This window comes from Cannabis sativa, chromosome 1, assembly GCF_029168945.1.
Source record: "Cannabis sativa cultivar Pink pepper isolate KNU-18-1 chromosome 1, ASM2916894v1, whole genome shotgun sequence".
Lineage (NCBI taxonomy): Eukaryota > Viridiplantae > Streptophyta > Magnoliopsida > Rosales > Cannabaceae > Cannabis > Cannabis sativa.
In genome coordinates, this window is record NC_083601.1 from 59,800,756 (window position 1) to 59,816,990 (window position 16,235).

General features: G+C 34.6%; 1 protein-coding gene across 1 annotated transcript in view; it reads right to left on the reverse strand.

Annotated features, from left to right (window-relative positions):
- Positions 1-16,235, reverse strand: part of LOC133029400 (uncharacterized) — a 96,145-nt gene that overhangs the window by 16,150 nt on the left and 63,760 nt on the right. The window lies entirely within an intron of this gene.

Consider the following 16,235-nt stretch of genomic DNA (forward strand, 5'->3'; position numbering starts at 1 on the left):
ATCGGCTTGCATCAATACACACCCCAAACCCTGTTTGGATGCGTCGCAATATACTACGAACTTCTCCTTGTCCGAAGGCAAAGCTAGCACTGGAGCGGTAATCAACCTCTGTTTTAGCTCCTGAAAACTAGCTTCGCACTTGTCTGACCAAATAAATCGCTGATTCTTCTTAGTAAGTTCGGTTAGGGGCATTGAAATTTTTGAGAACCCTTCAACGAACCTACGATAGTACCCATCTAAACCCAAGAAGCTTCTGACCTCTGTCACTGTCTTCGGTCTCGGCCAATCCCTGACGGATTCAATCTTCCCGGGATCCCCCTTGATCCCGTCTTTACTCACAATGTGCCCTAGAAAGGACACATGAGATAGCCAGAACTCACATTTCTTGAACTTGGCATAAAGCTTATGTTCTCGAAGCCGTTGCAGTACCATCTGAAGATGTAACTCATGCTCCTCTTCTGATTGAGAGTACACGAGGATATCGTCGATAAACATAATCACACAGATATCGAGGAAATCCTTGAATACTCGATTCATCAGGTCCATGAATGCTGCAGGAGCATTGGTTAGTCCGAATGACATAACCAGAAATTCATAATGTCCATACCTAGTGCGGAAGGCCGTCTTTGGAATGTCCTCCTCTCGGATTCTCAACTGATGATAACCCGAACGGAGATCAATCTTAGAAAAGACTGTCTTCCCCTGAAGCTGATCAAACAAGTCATCGATCCTAGGTAATGGATATTTATTCTTCACCGTCAGCTTGTTCAATTCCTGTAGTCAATGCCCATCCTCATAGATCCATCCTTCTTTTTGACGAATAAAACCGAGGCTCCCCAGGGTGACACACTGGGCCGAATGAACCCTATGTCAAGCAACCCTTGGAGCTGAATCTTTAATTCCTTAAGTTCAGCTGGAGCCATTCTATACGGGGCTTTGGAAACCGGTTCCACCCCTGGTGCCAAGTCAATCACGAAATCAATCTCCCGCTGAGGTGGTAACCCTGGAAGTTCTTCGGGAAAAACATCCAAAAATTCCCGAACCACTCTGATGTCTTCTGGCCGAATGGTATCTGGCCGAGTGGTGTCCACCACCACGGCCAGAAACCCTAAGCAACCGCCGTGCAACAGTTCTCTAGCTGACATAGCCGACATCACCGGGATCCGAGATCCCTGAACTGAACCAACAAATACAAACGGTTCTTCACTTTCCGGTTGGAAGATCACCATCTTCCTTTTACAATCAATGCTCGCCGAATATTTAGATAGGAAATCCATTCCTAAAATAATATCGAATTCGACTAAACTCATCTCTATCAGATCAGCACTTAACTCTCTACCATCTATCCTGATCGGCATAGACCTAATCCACCTATTGGAGATAACCAATTCTCCGCCAGGTAACAGGGTTCCAAACCCTGATTCATATCTATCATACGGTCTACCCAATTTACTAAAGACTCTGGCCGCCACATAAGAATGCGTAGCCCCAGAATCAAACAACACAGAATAAAGCGAGATGTTAATAAAAAGCTGACCTGTGACAACTGATGGGCTGGCATCTGCATCAGCCTGCGTGATAGCGAACACCCTGGCTGGAGTGGGTATCGCTGGAGCTCGCGGTGCCTCTGGTCGGACCTGGGGACAGTCCCTCTTGAAGTGTCTGGGCATGCCACAATGAAAGCATCATTGACCTTTGCACCCGCCCCGATGGTGCCTCTTGCAGCTAGGGCACTCGGGATAGGAGAAGCGGGTCTCAATACCACCAGGACGACTCCCTCTGTTCTGGTTCCCCCGGAACCTCTTGTTCTGACTCGAGCCACCGGAAGTAGTGGGTGCTCTCTTCCTCTGATCAATGGCCGAACCACTACTCCCCCTGCTATAGCCTGATGCAGGAGGGGTAGGAGCTCCGCCACTCACCGGAGTACTGGCTGACTCTGACATGCACCCAACTGCGCCCTCAGCACACAGTGCCTTCTCCACCATCTAAGCATAGGTGGTGCTGTCGTCTGTGGTGATCATCAAATCATGCCTCATCCTGGCATTCAACCCATCCAGATACTTCTCCTTCTTGCTGAAGTCGGTTGGCACAATTCCCGAGGCTAACCTCGCCAACCGATCGAACTGATTCGTATACTCAGTCACGCTCATGTTCTCACGCTGGGTCAGGTGAGCGAACTCTTTTCTCTTGGCGCTTCTGACTGCCTCGTTGTAGTATTTCGCGTTGAAGAGTTCCTGGAACCTTTCCCAGGTCATGGTGGTGACGTCATGGATCTGAGACACCATGTCCCACCAGACCAGAGCGTCCTCCTGGAACTGGAATGTGGCGCATACCACTCTGTCGTTACCGGTGACATCCATGAAGTTCAGTATCTTGGTGATCACCGTCAGCCACTGCTCGGCTTTCATCACGTCCGGACCTCCCAGGAAAACCGGAGGTGCTTGCTTCCGGAACCGCTCATACAGAGGTTCCAATCTATGGGCCGCCACCACTATCTCGGCCTGGGCAGCAGGGGCAGGTGCCACTGGAACTACGGGCACTGGAACTGCAGGAGCACCCTGCTGTCTCAACCTCTGAATCTCGAGGTCTTGTTCTTCTATCCGGGCTTGCATCTCCGCAAACCGTAACTCCCAATTCTGGGCTCCCTGATCGGCTGGGGGAGCCTGGGCAGCCTGTGGCGGGTTCTCATCACCCCGACCACGAGCCCTGCCTCGGGGACCTCTACCTCGGCCCCTAACAGGTGGGGGAAACTGAGCTCCCTGTCCTTGGTTCGACCCTACGGAGTTGCCCTGACTCCTGGTAGTCCGCCTGGCGTCCATCTGATTAGAACCGCCTGCGAAACTAAGAGTTGGCATATCAGGTCGTATTCAAGGAGAGCTTACTAATGCCGCTTAATTTGAAAATTAAAAACAAAACATGCGCCTATTCTACTATCAGGCTACTAACATGCTTCCTAACAGGCTTTTCTTTTTCATAACTGAATAAAATAAACTACTAAAGCAATAAAGGCTTACTGAACCGTGAAACGAGCTAACTGCTGATGATGATTGTACATGTCGTGACGATCTTCGGAAGACAACCTGGCGGCTCTGATACCAAATTGTAACACCCTAACTAGCATAGGCGTATTACGTGATTTTTAAACATGCTGTGCAGCTCGTTGCTAATCAACGAGGTTTATGGAAAAACGTGATTAATTAAAATTTTGCTTTTTAATTAAACTTATAAAACAATATTACAAAAGACTCGGGATCCCGATTATAAAATTATTTACAAAAGATTTAACTGTTTAACTGATATACAAAATAAAGGTTGTCTAACAACCAGTTACAAAAATTCAGCCTTGCTGTCCCGATGATCGTACGCTCCAGGCCTAACTGCCCCGACATGTACAATCTTCACAAGCTCGCTCACGGCCCATCTGCTTTAGCCTTGTCTTTACCTACACATAAACGTAAACTGTGAGCCGACAGACTCAGTAAGAAAAGCATAATAATACTCATACATAATTCTAACTGTCGTGTCCAACACGATACTGAGTCCCGCTACTGCCGTGTCCAACACGGTACTGAGCCACTACTGCCATGTCCAACATGGTACTGAGTTTTGAACGTTCACAGGGACGGTACTATTGACAAGTATCCTCCTGATCGGTCGAACCGGTCATACTCCGGCTGCTGGTCATACTCCAGCCTGTACCGACGGGATAGGTCAATAGCACGGAACCACCAACCAAAAGTCAGCCTGATCGGTCGAACCGGTCATACTCCGGCTGCTGGTCATACTCCAGCCTGTACCGACGTGACAGGGTTGGATGGTTCGAAGCCAATATACATAACTAATGTATTCTAACAGGCTTCCTACATGCACGCTAAACATGTAATCTACATATGCATACTGTTATACTAATCTTACCTGGATTCCGAATTCAGGTGTGCCGGTCAACCTGACTGGAACTTTAGCTGAGCGGCGGATTACTAGCTCCTAAACCATAAAAATCACAACGCTATAAGTGACACGCTAAATCACTTCCCGGGGACTTAAACTAGGAACTAAAAGTTTCCCTATCGATAAAAAGCATGGCAATACCCCTTAAAGCATAAAAACGAGGAAAAACACGGGTTCTGAAAATTCCCCAACCGGCAGATCGGTTTCCCAACCGGAATTCCGGTTCTGGGAATTTTCGAAGCCCATCCGGAATTCTGGATGCACAACCGAAATTCCGGTTCCTCGTAGGCAGCAACAATCAAATTTTCATAACTCAACCAATTCAACCCCAAATTGATTCAAACTTTCCAGACCTGTTCTATACCTTCCCTAGAACATATCCAAGGCATCAAAACAACCCAGAAACCTCAAACACGAAAAATGCCATTGGAGCTCAAGCTTTGAGTTCTAAACTCAAACTTGAGCAAAACCACCTAATCATGCATTCCACTAGCTTAATTCTACTTAAACTAGCATAAAATCACCTCTGAAAACTATTAAAAACAACAGCAACATCACAGAAACAGATTCACTATATTTCTTCAAAAATCATAACTTTTTGCATAGAAAACTCAAAGCTTTACACAACCTAGCTAACATGCTTCAAAACAGCTCAATTAACTTCAATTAAACATGCTTTAAACCTCAGAAATTAACAACAAAACACAGCAATAACAACAGCCACAAAAAGCATGCATTTACTCAATATTTCACCATTTTTTTCCAAGAAAACAAAGGAGAACAATTAGGAAATACATACCACAATCAAGAGTTCCCAAACCTATGAAGAATCTAGCTAGAAATTTGAAGAAAATCCAGCCCTTACACCCACATGCACAGCCGAGAGAGAGAGAGAGGAAAAGAGAGAAAGAGAGTTTGAAAATTCTATTTTTCTTTACTTAGTAATTTTTTGTAAAAATTGGAATAATGAATAAACACTTAACATAAATCCATTTCAGCCAATTAAACACTCAAATAAATATTTATTTCCATTTAATCAACTCACTAAAAGACAAAAGTCATTGGGGCAAAAAGACCATTTTGCCCCTCCATACTAAAATCACATAAAAATCACTAAAGGGGTATTTTTGGGACATTCTAAATTCCCGGCCATTCCCGACATTCCCAATGTCTAAAACCCGTCCCAAACTAATAACATGCTAATTTGTGATTTCTACTGAGCCAAACGCTGAGTTCCAAAATACCGGGCACCGGAAATGCAAAATATGAAAACTACTGAATAACATAACCATGCATTTCTGAATTCCATAAATAACAGTATAATAAATTATTTAAATAGCTATAAATAATTTAATAATTAACTGATAATTTCCAAATTAACTAAGCGGGCTTTACAGACATTAAAGCTCAAGCTTTGAGTTCTAAACTCAAACTTGAGTAAAATCACCTAACATGCATTCAAACCAACTCAAATCCTCTTAAACAAGCATAATATAGCCTCTGGAAACAATTAAAAACATCATCAATATCACAGCAACAGATTTAATTCATTTCTCTTTGAAAACCATATTTTTGAGTTAAAAATTCCCAACTTGAAGCAAAGCAATTAACATGCATTACTAACAACCTAAATAACTTCAAATTAACAAGCTTAAATCACAGAATCTTACAACAAAACACAGCAGCAAGAACATCCAAATAATTCGTGCATAACTCATATTTTCACCATTTTTATTCAAGAAAATAAAGGAAGAAGCTAGGAATCACATACCACAATCAAGAGATCACAAACTTAGGTTGAAGCTAGCTGAAAATCAATGAAAATCCCAGCCCTAGAATCCCATGCAACCAGCCGAAAAAGAGAGAGTTTCTTTGAAAATTTTCTATCTTTTTTCTAACTTGTGATTTTTTTGATAAAAAAGAAATAAAAGCTATTAAACACAACACTCCATTACAGCCAACACTTAGCATAAAAACACATTTATTTTTCATTAATAAACTCACTAGAAGACAAAATACTAATGGGGCAAAAAGACCATTTTGCCCCTCCACACTAAAACCACATAAATAACACTAAAGGGGTATTTTTGGGAAATTCTAAATTCCCGGCCATTCCCGACATTCCCAATGTCTAATAACCCGTCCCAAACTACTAACATACTAAGTTGTGATTTCTACTGAGCCAAACACCGAGTTCCAAAATACCGGGCACCGGAATGCAAAATTATGCAAATTACTACATGACATAAAAATGCATCTCTGAATTCAATAATAACAGTATAATAAATTATTTAAATAGCTATAAATAATTTCATAATTAAACGTGATTAACTGCTAATTTCCAAATTAAACTAAGCGGTCTTTACAGGTTTACACTAAGTACCCAACCATTGCATCATTCTGAAATTTTATTACCATAGAAGGACTTAGGCGACGACTAGTAACTAATCATCAATATGCAACTCAAATTTCTGGGGAGGTAAGTTTGGATATAATTCAAAATCAACTTAATGATCTTTGAACTGCATATCTACTAACTATTTCTCCACCCCTATCAGTTCGCAAGATCTTTAACAACTTACCTTAATGGTTTTTCACCATTGCTAGAAATTCATGAAATTTTCAAACATGTCTAATTTCTTTTGCATAAGGTAAAATCTAGAGTGATCGTATTAAGAATATAACAAAAAACACATATCCACCCCTGAATGTACATCCATCTGCGAAAGAGATGAACTTACTTTCATTGGATATATGCATAATGACTCTTTGAAGAGAATGATCTTGTCAAAACCACTATGAACAAGATACAAATGCCACAGATTTACAAAATATGTGGTTTCTTTCGATGACTTGGGTATAGCTACATTAAAGATTTCTTAGAATAGTCCAAGTGGATTCTGGTGACAGAATACTAAAATCATATCCATACTTTAACATACAGTTTTTGAATCCATTAATAGAAGATGGATATTAAACACTTGTGAAAGTGTAACTGTATTGTATTCTGAAAATAGAAATATAAGAAAATTCTGTTTGGAATCTAAAATTAAAGTCAAAGACTTAAATTTATACCAAATATAATGAGTAATTCTTTCTTGGACCACCACTACTAATTTAACTCTAAGTCTGATTTGCCCATACAAGTAGGAGATTTGTAAGATTGAGGATTTATATCATTTTGGGATAGAATTTCGGGAATATAATCATATGCGTCATTTTACTTTCTTAAGAGAAAATATGGAATGAGATGTAATGATTTATAGACCATTCATCCAATGATATGTTATTGAGCTAATTCGACATGAATAAGCTAAGAGAAATTAGGATAATTTCGTATTTAAATAAGAATCCAACGATGCTCCGATTAGCGAGAGTCAAAGTAATCTTATTTATACAATCTTCTTGTTTCATATTGTAAATACTAGTCTAAGGTGTCATCAATTGATGAACAGCTAGATGTTGCATATACAATATTTATCTTTCGAGATCTAACACTATTATGTTTGTCTAATGGTTGACAATCCATTAGGGATTTTTCCCATTAGAACAACAAACCAAGTAAGACCAACAATGAAGATATGAAATTAAACTACAATTTAATAACAGAAAATAACATGGTTCAATATAAATTCATACACAATTCAGAAATTATTAAACACATAGCAAGTAGGAATGACAAGTGAAAATACTAAAACATACAATCCTAAATAATTTCCAAGGTCTTCAACAAACTGATACAGTGTCCCGGTAGGCGAGAGTCAAATTATCATTCATTGAATAGAGTTGTCAGCTCATCTAAAATGCCAACCATTCTAGCAACCTTTAATTCGATCAAAATAAGAATCCAACGTTGTCCCGGTAGGCGAGAGTCAAGGTTATCCTCATTTTATGAGCTTCCACCATTGTTTCATGTTTTATAAGTTTATCTCTAAGTAGTCACCTTAGGGGAGAGTCTAATAGAGACGAAAACTTACAAAACACTTATCAAATGAGATCTTACGGTGTTAAATGAGTTCAACGAATAACCATCCATAAGGGGGACGAAGTCTAGCATCTCGAGGTTATATTGAAAATATTTAACTATTGTAAGACCAACAATAGAGATCGAATGTCCTAATAATAATAAAGCTCATTATTTTAAAAAAAATGTATTTTCTTCTAATATTTATTTTAATCAATTTATTTTAAATATATATATATATTTATTTAATTAAAATTACCAATTTAGAATGAAAAATTCTAAATATAAATTTTAATTTAATATTTATAAATTATACTTAGATGGATATGAAAATAATATGAATTATTTCCAATAAATATTAAGAAAATTATTTAATTTAAGTTTTTTTAAAATTAATTTACAACTCAAATTCAATTTTCTATGAATATATATTGCATTTCAAAAAATTTAAGTATTTAAAAATAAAATTTTCGAAAAAATGCATTAAAATAAAATAAATAAATCATGGAAAAATTATTCTATTTTTATGCTGGCCCAAATTAATTAATAAAATTAATTTACAAAAAAATATAATTTTCCTATTTAATTAAATATTAAAGAAAAATTTCAAATATTTAAGTATCATGATGAAAATCAACTCAAATGTTAATTTTCTATTTAGTTCAATACACTAGAAAAATACTTCAAGCAAAACAGATAATAACTATCTAGACTTTCATTGAGTAATTAATTCAATTTTTATTTATAATATATTTTAGTTCATTTATTTTAATTAATCATTTAGTGAAAAACTCATTGATTTAAGTTGGTCAAAAATTAAAATAAATAATTTTCAACTTTAATCTATTTTTCAAATAACATTCGATATTTCTGCATTTAAGAAATGCAATTTCAAAATTATGGGAAAAAAGATTAATAAAATTAAATAAAATATATTTTGAAAATTATTCAAATTTAAGTTGTTATGAAATTTTAGAGAAAATTTCCAACTTAAAATAATTTTCTATTTAATTAAATATCATGAAAATAATAATATTTAAGTATCATGATGAAAATTAACTTAAATATTTAAATTTTCAATTTAATTAAATATATTAAATTCAAGAAATAAATAATTAAGTATAGAGAAGACTTAATTATTAATTCTAATTTAATACTAGGAAAAATATACTTAACTTAGATTGTACTAAATTAATTATTAAACAATTAATTTCACAATCTATGATATTTTCCTAATTAAATATTATAAATATAATTGGTACTAGAAATAACTATCTAGAATATATATCATTAACTAAGTATTTTTCTAAAATTAACTTTAAAATATTAAATGAAAAATAAATTTCATATATTTTAATAGTTAATTATGTTGCTAATTCAATTTTAATTAGGTTAGACTAATATAATTAACCTAATACAATTATTTAAATAAGGCAAATGAGCCTTCCCAATTGGGGTAGTTCATGTGAGGGGGAGCTGGGTTCAGTATGTCGTACCCACTTCTATTGGCCCCCAACTCTCACACAAGGCCCAAAAGAGAGGAATTTAACCTTTAAATAAAAAATTGTTATTTATTGAATAAGCCCAAATCTAATTGGGCCTAAATAAATTTACTTATGTCAAAATTTATTTTAGCAACCTAGTCCATTTACTTAGTAAAACTTAAATGGGCTTCCTATATGCAACTAAGCCCAAAAGCAAACATATAGGCTCACACAGGTCAAAATGATTTTGATGGGCCCTATCATGTTACTAGGTTTACGCAGATGAAAGAAATTGCAAAAATTTATCTGTTACAAATTATTTATAAGATCTATTGACAATTGGAATATGATTTAAATAAGATCATTGGATCTGTCAACAAGTTAATCATAGCAATTTAGATCAAATAAATAATAGGTTTGTAAAAAAAATTTGTATATTAATATATAAACAAACAATACAAACAAATAACTGATCTCGAATATCTGGAAAGTAAGCTAAAATATCTCAATTTTAAAATTTAAAAATAAATTAAATTTTATAATAAATATCTTAACTAGAATTCAAATTTAGGTTGTTAGAGAATATTTGAAAAAAAAAAATCAAAATTTAACAAACTCCTAAATTTCTTAAATTCTAACAAAAAATAAAAAATATCTAACCAATTTTTCAAATATCAAGTTTATTCAAATTTTAAATTTATTTAAAATTTCTAATAAGATAATATAATAAAATATCTTGAACTTTAAAATTTAGATATTTATATTATATTCTATGTCTTATAATTTAATAAATTTAAATAATACATAAATAAACTAATTGAAAAATAAGATATTTTATACTGTTTGAAACCCTAAAATATCTATTCAAACTAAACTAACCAATTTTTCAAATTTCATGTTATTTTTGCCAAAATATAATTTTCATAAAAAAAATGTCGAATAAGATAAGATGTTAAACCTAACATATTCCTTTTATAATTTTAATTAATAAAATATATTTCAAAAAATAACAAATTTGAAAAAAAAAATATGATATGGTTAGCAAACTTTGAAATTTGAACAAGATTATTTTAAAAGATAATATTTTATTATCAGAGTAAGATAATTCAAATTTAATAAAAAATAATATCTGATCTTATAATTAAAATAAATAAAATAATCTAAAATTTCAAAATTAACCATAGGGCTCCTTTGTGAGAAATCAAATTTTCAAAATTCAAAGCCTAGTAATATCAGAAACTAATTTTAATTAATTAAAAAATTAATAAAAATTAATTTTATTCTGACAATTAGATTTTTAATTAAAAATTTAGATTCTACACAAGATTCTACAATAAATCGGCTTTTGTTTCAATGAAAAACGATTTTTGAATCAAAAGATATGAAGAAAACAAGTTTGGTGCACAGGGGTATCCATTGCATGCGCGCGCGGAATGGCCCATTTGACCGAGACAAGACGCTGCATGCAGCCTCCATGACAGAGGGACATGGGCGGGACAGGGGCAAGCTTTGGACACGCCTGTTGTCTGAAGCGATTTTGTCCGAGCGAGCCTCACTTGTGCCCATGCGTGCGCGCGTGTGCATCCCGAAACTAAATATTTTCATTCAAATTCAAAAAATCATAACTAATTCATAAAAAAATGCAAATTAGGTTATGTAAAAGCCTAAATTTATTAATTTTTCGTCTACTTTCCAGAAAAAATAATTCCAGATCGAAATAAAAAATATTTCAGTAACATATATTGCGATTTCTAAACTATCATCAAATAAGCACATAAACCACATGAAACCAGCCAAATCAACATAAATCATCGTTTGAATTCATATTTCATGAAAGTAAATCATTACCATGGCTCTGAGGCCAGTTGTTGGAAATATTTTACAAAGATCTAGATTTACTACCATGTATGTTTCATTTACATCCTAATATGAATTCTAAAACAATGAAATTAAACACAAATAAAGTTTAAAAAACCTTACATTGGGTGCAGCGGAATATAATGACTCCTTCCGTTCAGATCTCGAGCCCTTGATTCCTTTCTGTAGCAGAGCATCACCAAGATCTGAACTTGGATCTCTTTCTCTCCTTCCTTTTATGCTGAATCTCCTTCCTGTTGTTTGCAATCTCCAACAGTCTTACACACTATAATTGAGATACCACTTGATGTGTGTGGGCACTACTCTATCACTCAAGGATTTCGAAATTTAGAGAAGAAAAGAGAAGGCAAGTGGCGGCTATAGAGAAAGAATAGAAGGCTCAAATTTCATCTCACAAAGTTAAGTGTGAATGAGAGTCATCACTATCTATTTATAGGTAACCACCTAGGTTTAAGTTAGAATTATTTGGCATTAAAATAATGAAAAAATAAATGATAAAAGCCTATAAGAGTGGCCGGCCATGGGCTTTGGATAATGGGCCTCACTTATGCAATTTTGCTATTTTATCATTTCTGCATCTCATTTTCTCAAAAATGCCAATTTTCAAATTCAACCCATTAAATGCCAATTCTAATTATTTAATAACTAAAAATTAATTATTAAATAATATTGTCATTTAATATATTTATTAATTAGACATATAAAGTCTCTTAATTAATAAATAAACCTAGAATCTCTTTTCTTTACAATTTCGCCCTTGCTTAGTGAAAATTCACAAAGTAGACATAGTCTAACTTTAGATTTATAATTGATTAATTAAAATCAATTAACTGAGTCTTACAAGCAGTATGGTCTCAACTAGTATGGGGACCATGGGCCTATATTTCCGAGCTTCCAATAAGTCGAACCGAATTTACGAAGTAAATTTCCTAACTTATTAATTCCTTATTGAATCCACAATTAGAACTTGGAATTGCACTCTCAGTCATATAGAACGCTCTATATGTTCCACGATATAGATACGTCATTAGATATCCATTGTTATAATCCTAATTTGATCAATGACCCTCTAATAGATGATCTACATTGAATAGGCACTAAATTACCGTTACACCTTCAATGTATTTTATCCTTAAAACACTTAGCTCCGTATAAATGATATTTCAGCGAAGTGAAATGAGATCTCCACCATTTATCTCTGTTTAGCCAAGCTCGAAGGATATCATCGTTTCACTTCTAAATTCTTATAGAAGTTATAGACTCCATATTTATGTTAGCGCTCCCACTCAATTATACTATCACGTTCCCAAAATGTACATATCACCCTGACCCAAAAGTAGGCTTAACTAACAAATCAAAGAACATGTATAATACTCTTGAGATCGAACCTAACCATATCAGGATTAAGATCCTTCGATCTAGGATCAACGAGTGATATTGAATTGAATAGATATTACGATAAATTTTAATATATCTAATCAAAGTTCAATATCGGTCCCTTTCGATGTATACTCCATACATTCGATACTGGTAAACTTTGCCAATGCCCTGGAAAGGACATAACACTTATCCAAGGTGTAAGAATACCTATCGCTGCTTATACCATGCCAGTCTAAATCTAGTGTTCTAAGAAATCAGGGAATAAACTTTTGAACATATAATCAAGATTATATTCCACTGTTCTGACACCACTATAATCATTAACAAATTTATATGTTCTGGACTTAAATAGAATTTATACATTATATATATAATCAAGAAATAAATCTTGTGAACCATGCAACATAAAATGTTATTTCTGATCTTTATTAATAAGTAAATCTGATTATATTGAAATGAGTTTTATTTAGGGCATAAAACCCAACAAAAAGATCCATTGCTAATCTCGGGGAACTTCAATGATATTCTAGAGAAGGAAGAAAGCATTGGTGATAGGTCGAGATATCTACCCTTCTAATTTCAGCAATGTGTGTCGTTTTTCCAAGTAGAGGATGTGAAGTATACGGATAATTACTATACTTGGAGTAACAAGCAACAAGGCGTAGATAGAATATGTTCTAAGACTGATAAAGTGATGGCTAACCGTGCTTGGACAGACTTATTTCAAAATGTCGAAGCATTGTTCCTAAATGAAGGGCTTTTTGATCATTCCCTTGACATTTTAAGTGTCTACCCGACACTTATTACTGGAAAAAGGCCTTTTAAATATTTTAAAATGTGGAGGCTGATCCACATTATAAGCAGCTAGTGGAAAAGGCTTGGAATCAACCTGTTAATGGTACTGAAATATTCAAGATTGTGACAAAATTAAAATCCCTTAAGCAGGTGTTTAGGAGCATTAATAGGGATGGATTTTCAAATATTCAAAGTGCTAATATGTTGGCTAAGAAGCAGTTTGAGGAGAGCCAAGATAATCTTCACAAGGATCCACTTAATCCAACCTTCCAGGAACAAGAATTGAATGCTAAAAATAAAGTCCTTGAAACTCAAAAAGCCTACTACTCTTTTATGCAGTAGAAAATTAAGCTCTAGGGGATCAAGGAGGGTGACTCAAACTCAGAGTTGTTTCACAAGGAACTCAAGCACAAAAGGAGCCAAAATAACATTTTCTCAATTACTAATAGGGAAGGTACAAGAGTAGATCAACCTAATGAGGTTAGTGTTACTTTTTTATCTTTCTAGCAAAACCTATTAGGCTCCAAGATGCAGAATAGGAGATATGTTAACAAAAAGCTTGTCCAACAAGGCCCATTACTTACTATAGAACATATACAATTGCTGGAGAGGAATTATTCTGGGGAGGAAGTTAAAGTAGCGGTTTTTAGAATCCCTGGTATCAAAGCCCCAAGTCCGGACAGATTTGGAAGCTCCTTCTGTCAAGATAATTTGGAATTGATTGGGGAAGACATCATTGCTGCAATTACTTCCTTTTTGGATTCTTGTACTTTGTTAAAGGAGACAAACTCTACTATGCTGACCCTCATCCCAAAATTGAAGTGTTCTAACAATGTGAGTGATTTTTGACCTATTGCATGGTGTAATGTTATTTACAAAATAGCAACTAAGACGATATGTGCTAGATTAAAAGAGATTATCCCTGATATTGTCTCACAAAATCAAGGAGGATTCGTTCAAGGGAGATATATTGCTCATAATATAATGATTTGTCAAGATTTAATTAGGTAATATGGAAGAAAAACAAACAAGCCTTGTTGTATGATTAAGCTCGATCTTCAAAAGGCGAATGATACTATGGAGTGGGATTTTCTCGAGGAAATGCTAGTTGCCTTTAATTTTCCAACTAAATGTTGGGAACATTTTACCAAGATCCAGATTTACTAACAATTATGTTGATTAACATCCTAAATATGAATTCTCTAAAACAATGAAATAAACACAAAAGGGTTTAAGAAAACCTTACATTGATTGCAGCGGAATATAATGACTCCTTCCGTTCAAGATCTCTAGCCCTTGATTCCTCCCTGTAGCAGAGCATTATCAAGATCTGAACCATGATCTCTTTCTCTCCTTCGGGTTTGGTTACCACCGTCTTACTCACTATGATTGAGTACTTGACTTGCTACATGTGGGCATGGCACTCATCACTAAGGGTTCGAATAGGTGAAGAACAATGAAGGAGGTTTAAGTCTCTGTAGAAGGAACTCTCTCATCTAGGTTTGGTTGAATTGTAACATAAATTGGATGAGTGAGAGTATCATGTTCCTTTTATAGTGTATCAACTAGGGCTTAGGGTTGAATTATATTGATTAAAAAAGAATAAAATATTGGGCAATAAATCTCACTTGGCCGAACACTTAAGTGAGCTAATCTCTAGTTAGATTTTTGCCACTTTATTTCAACTACTTATTCTTCTTTTCAATAATACCATATTTTCCAATTCAATCCTATAAATGCCAAAACTATTTATTTAATAATTATAATAAATTACTAAATAAAATTGCCATTTATGTAATTTATTAATTAGACCATACAAAGTCTGTTAATTAACAAATTCACCCCAAAACCTCTTTTCTTCACAATTAAGTCCTTGCTTAGTGAAAATTCTTAAATAAGACATAGTCCAATTTTAGAATTATAATTGGATAATTAAAATCAATTGACTTAGTCTGCAAGCAGTATTATCTCAATTAGTGAGGGGACCATGGGCCTATATAACCGAGCTTTAAATAAGTAGAACTAGAATTTACCAAGTAAATTCCCTAGCTTATAAATTCCTCATTGAACCACTATAGAACTTGGAATTGAATAAACTCTTAGTTATGTAGAACGCTCTATATGTACCACGATATAGATACGTTATAATTAACCATTGTGACAATCCTAATAGTCAAGGATCCTCTATAGATGATCTACACTAAATAGGGAAAAATTTACCGTTCTACCCTTAAATGTATTTTATCCTTAAAACACTTAGCTACCTATAAATGATATTTCAGTATACTAATATAATTACTGAAATGAGATCCCAATAATTTATCTCTATTTAGCCCAGCTCGAAGGAAATCATCGTTTCACTTCTAAAAACTTATAGAGGCTATAGATTCCATATCTATGTTTAGCGCTCCCACTCAATTGTACTATCATTTTCCCAAAATGTACGTATAACCCAGACCAAAAGATAGGCTTAACTAACAAATCAAAGAACACAAATAACACTCTTGAGATCAAACCTAACCATGTCAGAATTAAGATCCATAGACCTAAGATCAACCATTGATATTGACTTAGAAAGATATAACGGTAAGTTTATGATATCTTATCTAAGATCAATATCGGTCCCTTCCAATGTATATTCCATACATCCGATACTGGTAAGCTTTGGCAATGCCCTTGAAAGAACATAACACTTATCCAAGATGTAAGTATACCTATCGCTAGTTATCATGCCAGTCTAAATCCAGTAAACTGACAAATTAAGGAATTAAATTTTTGAACATATC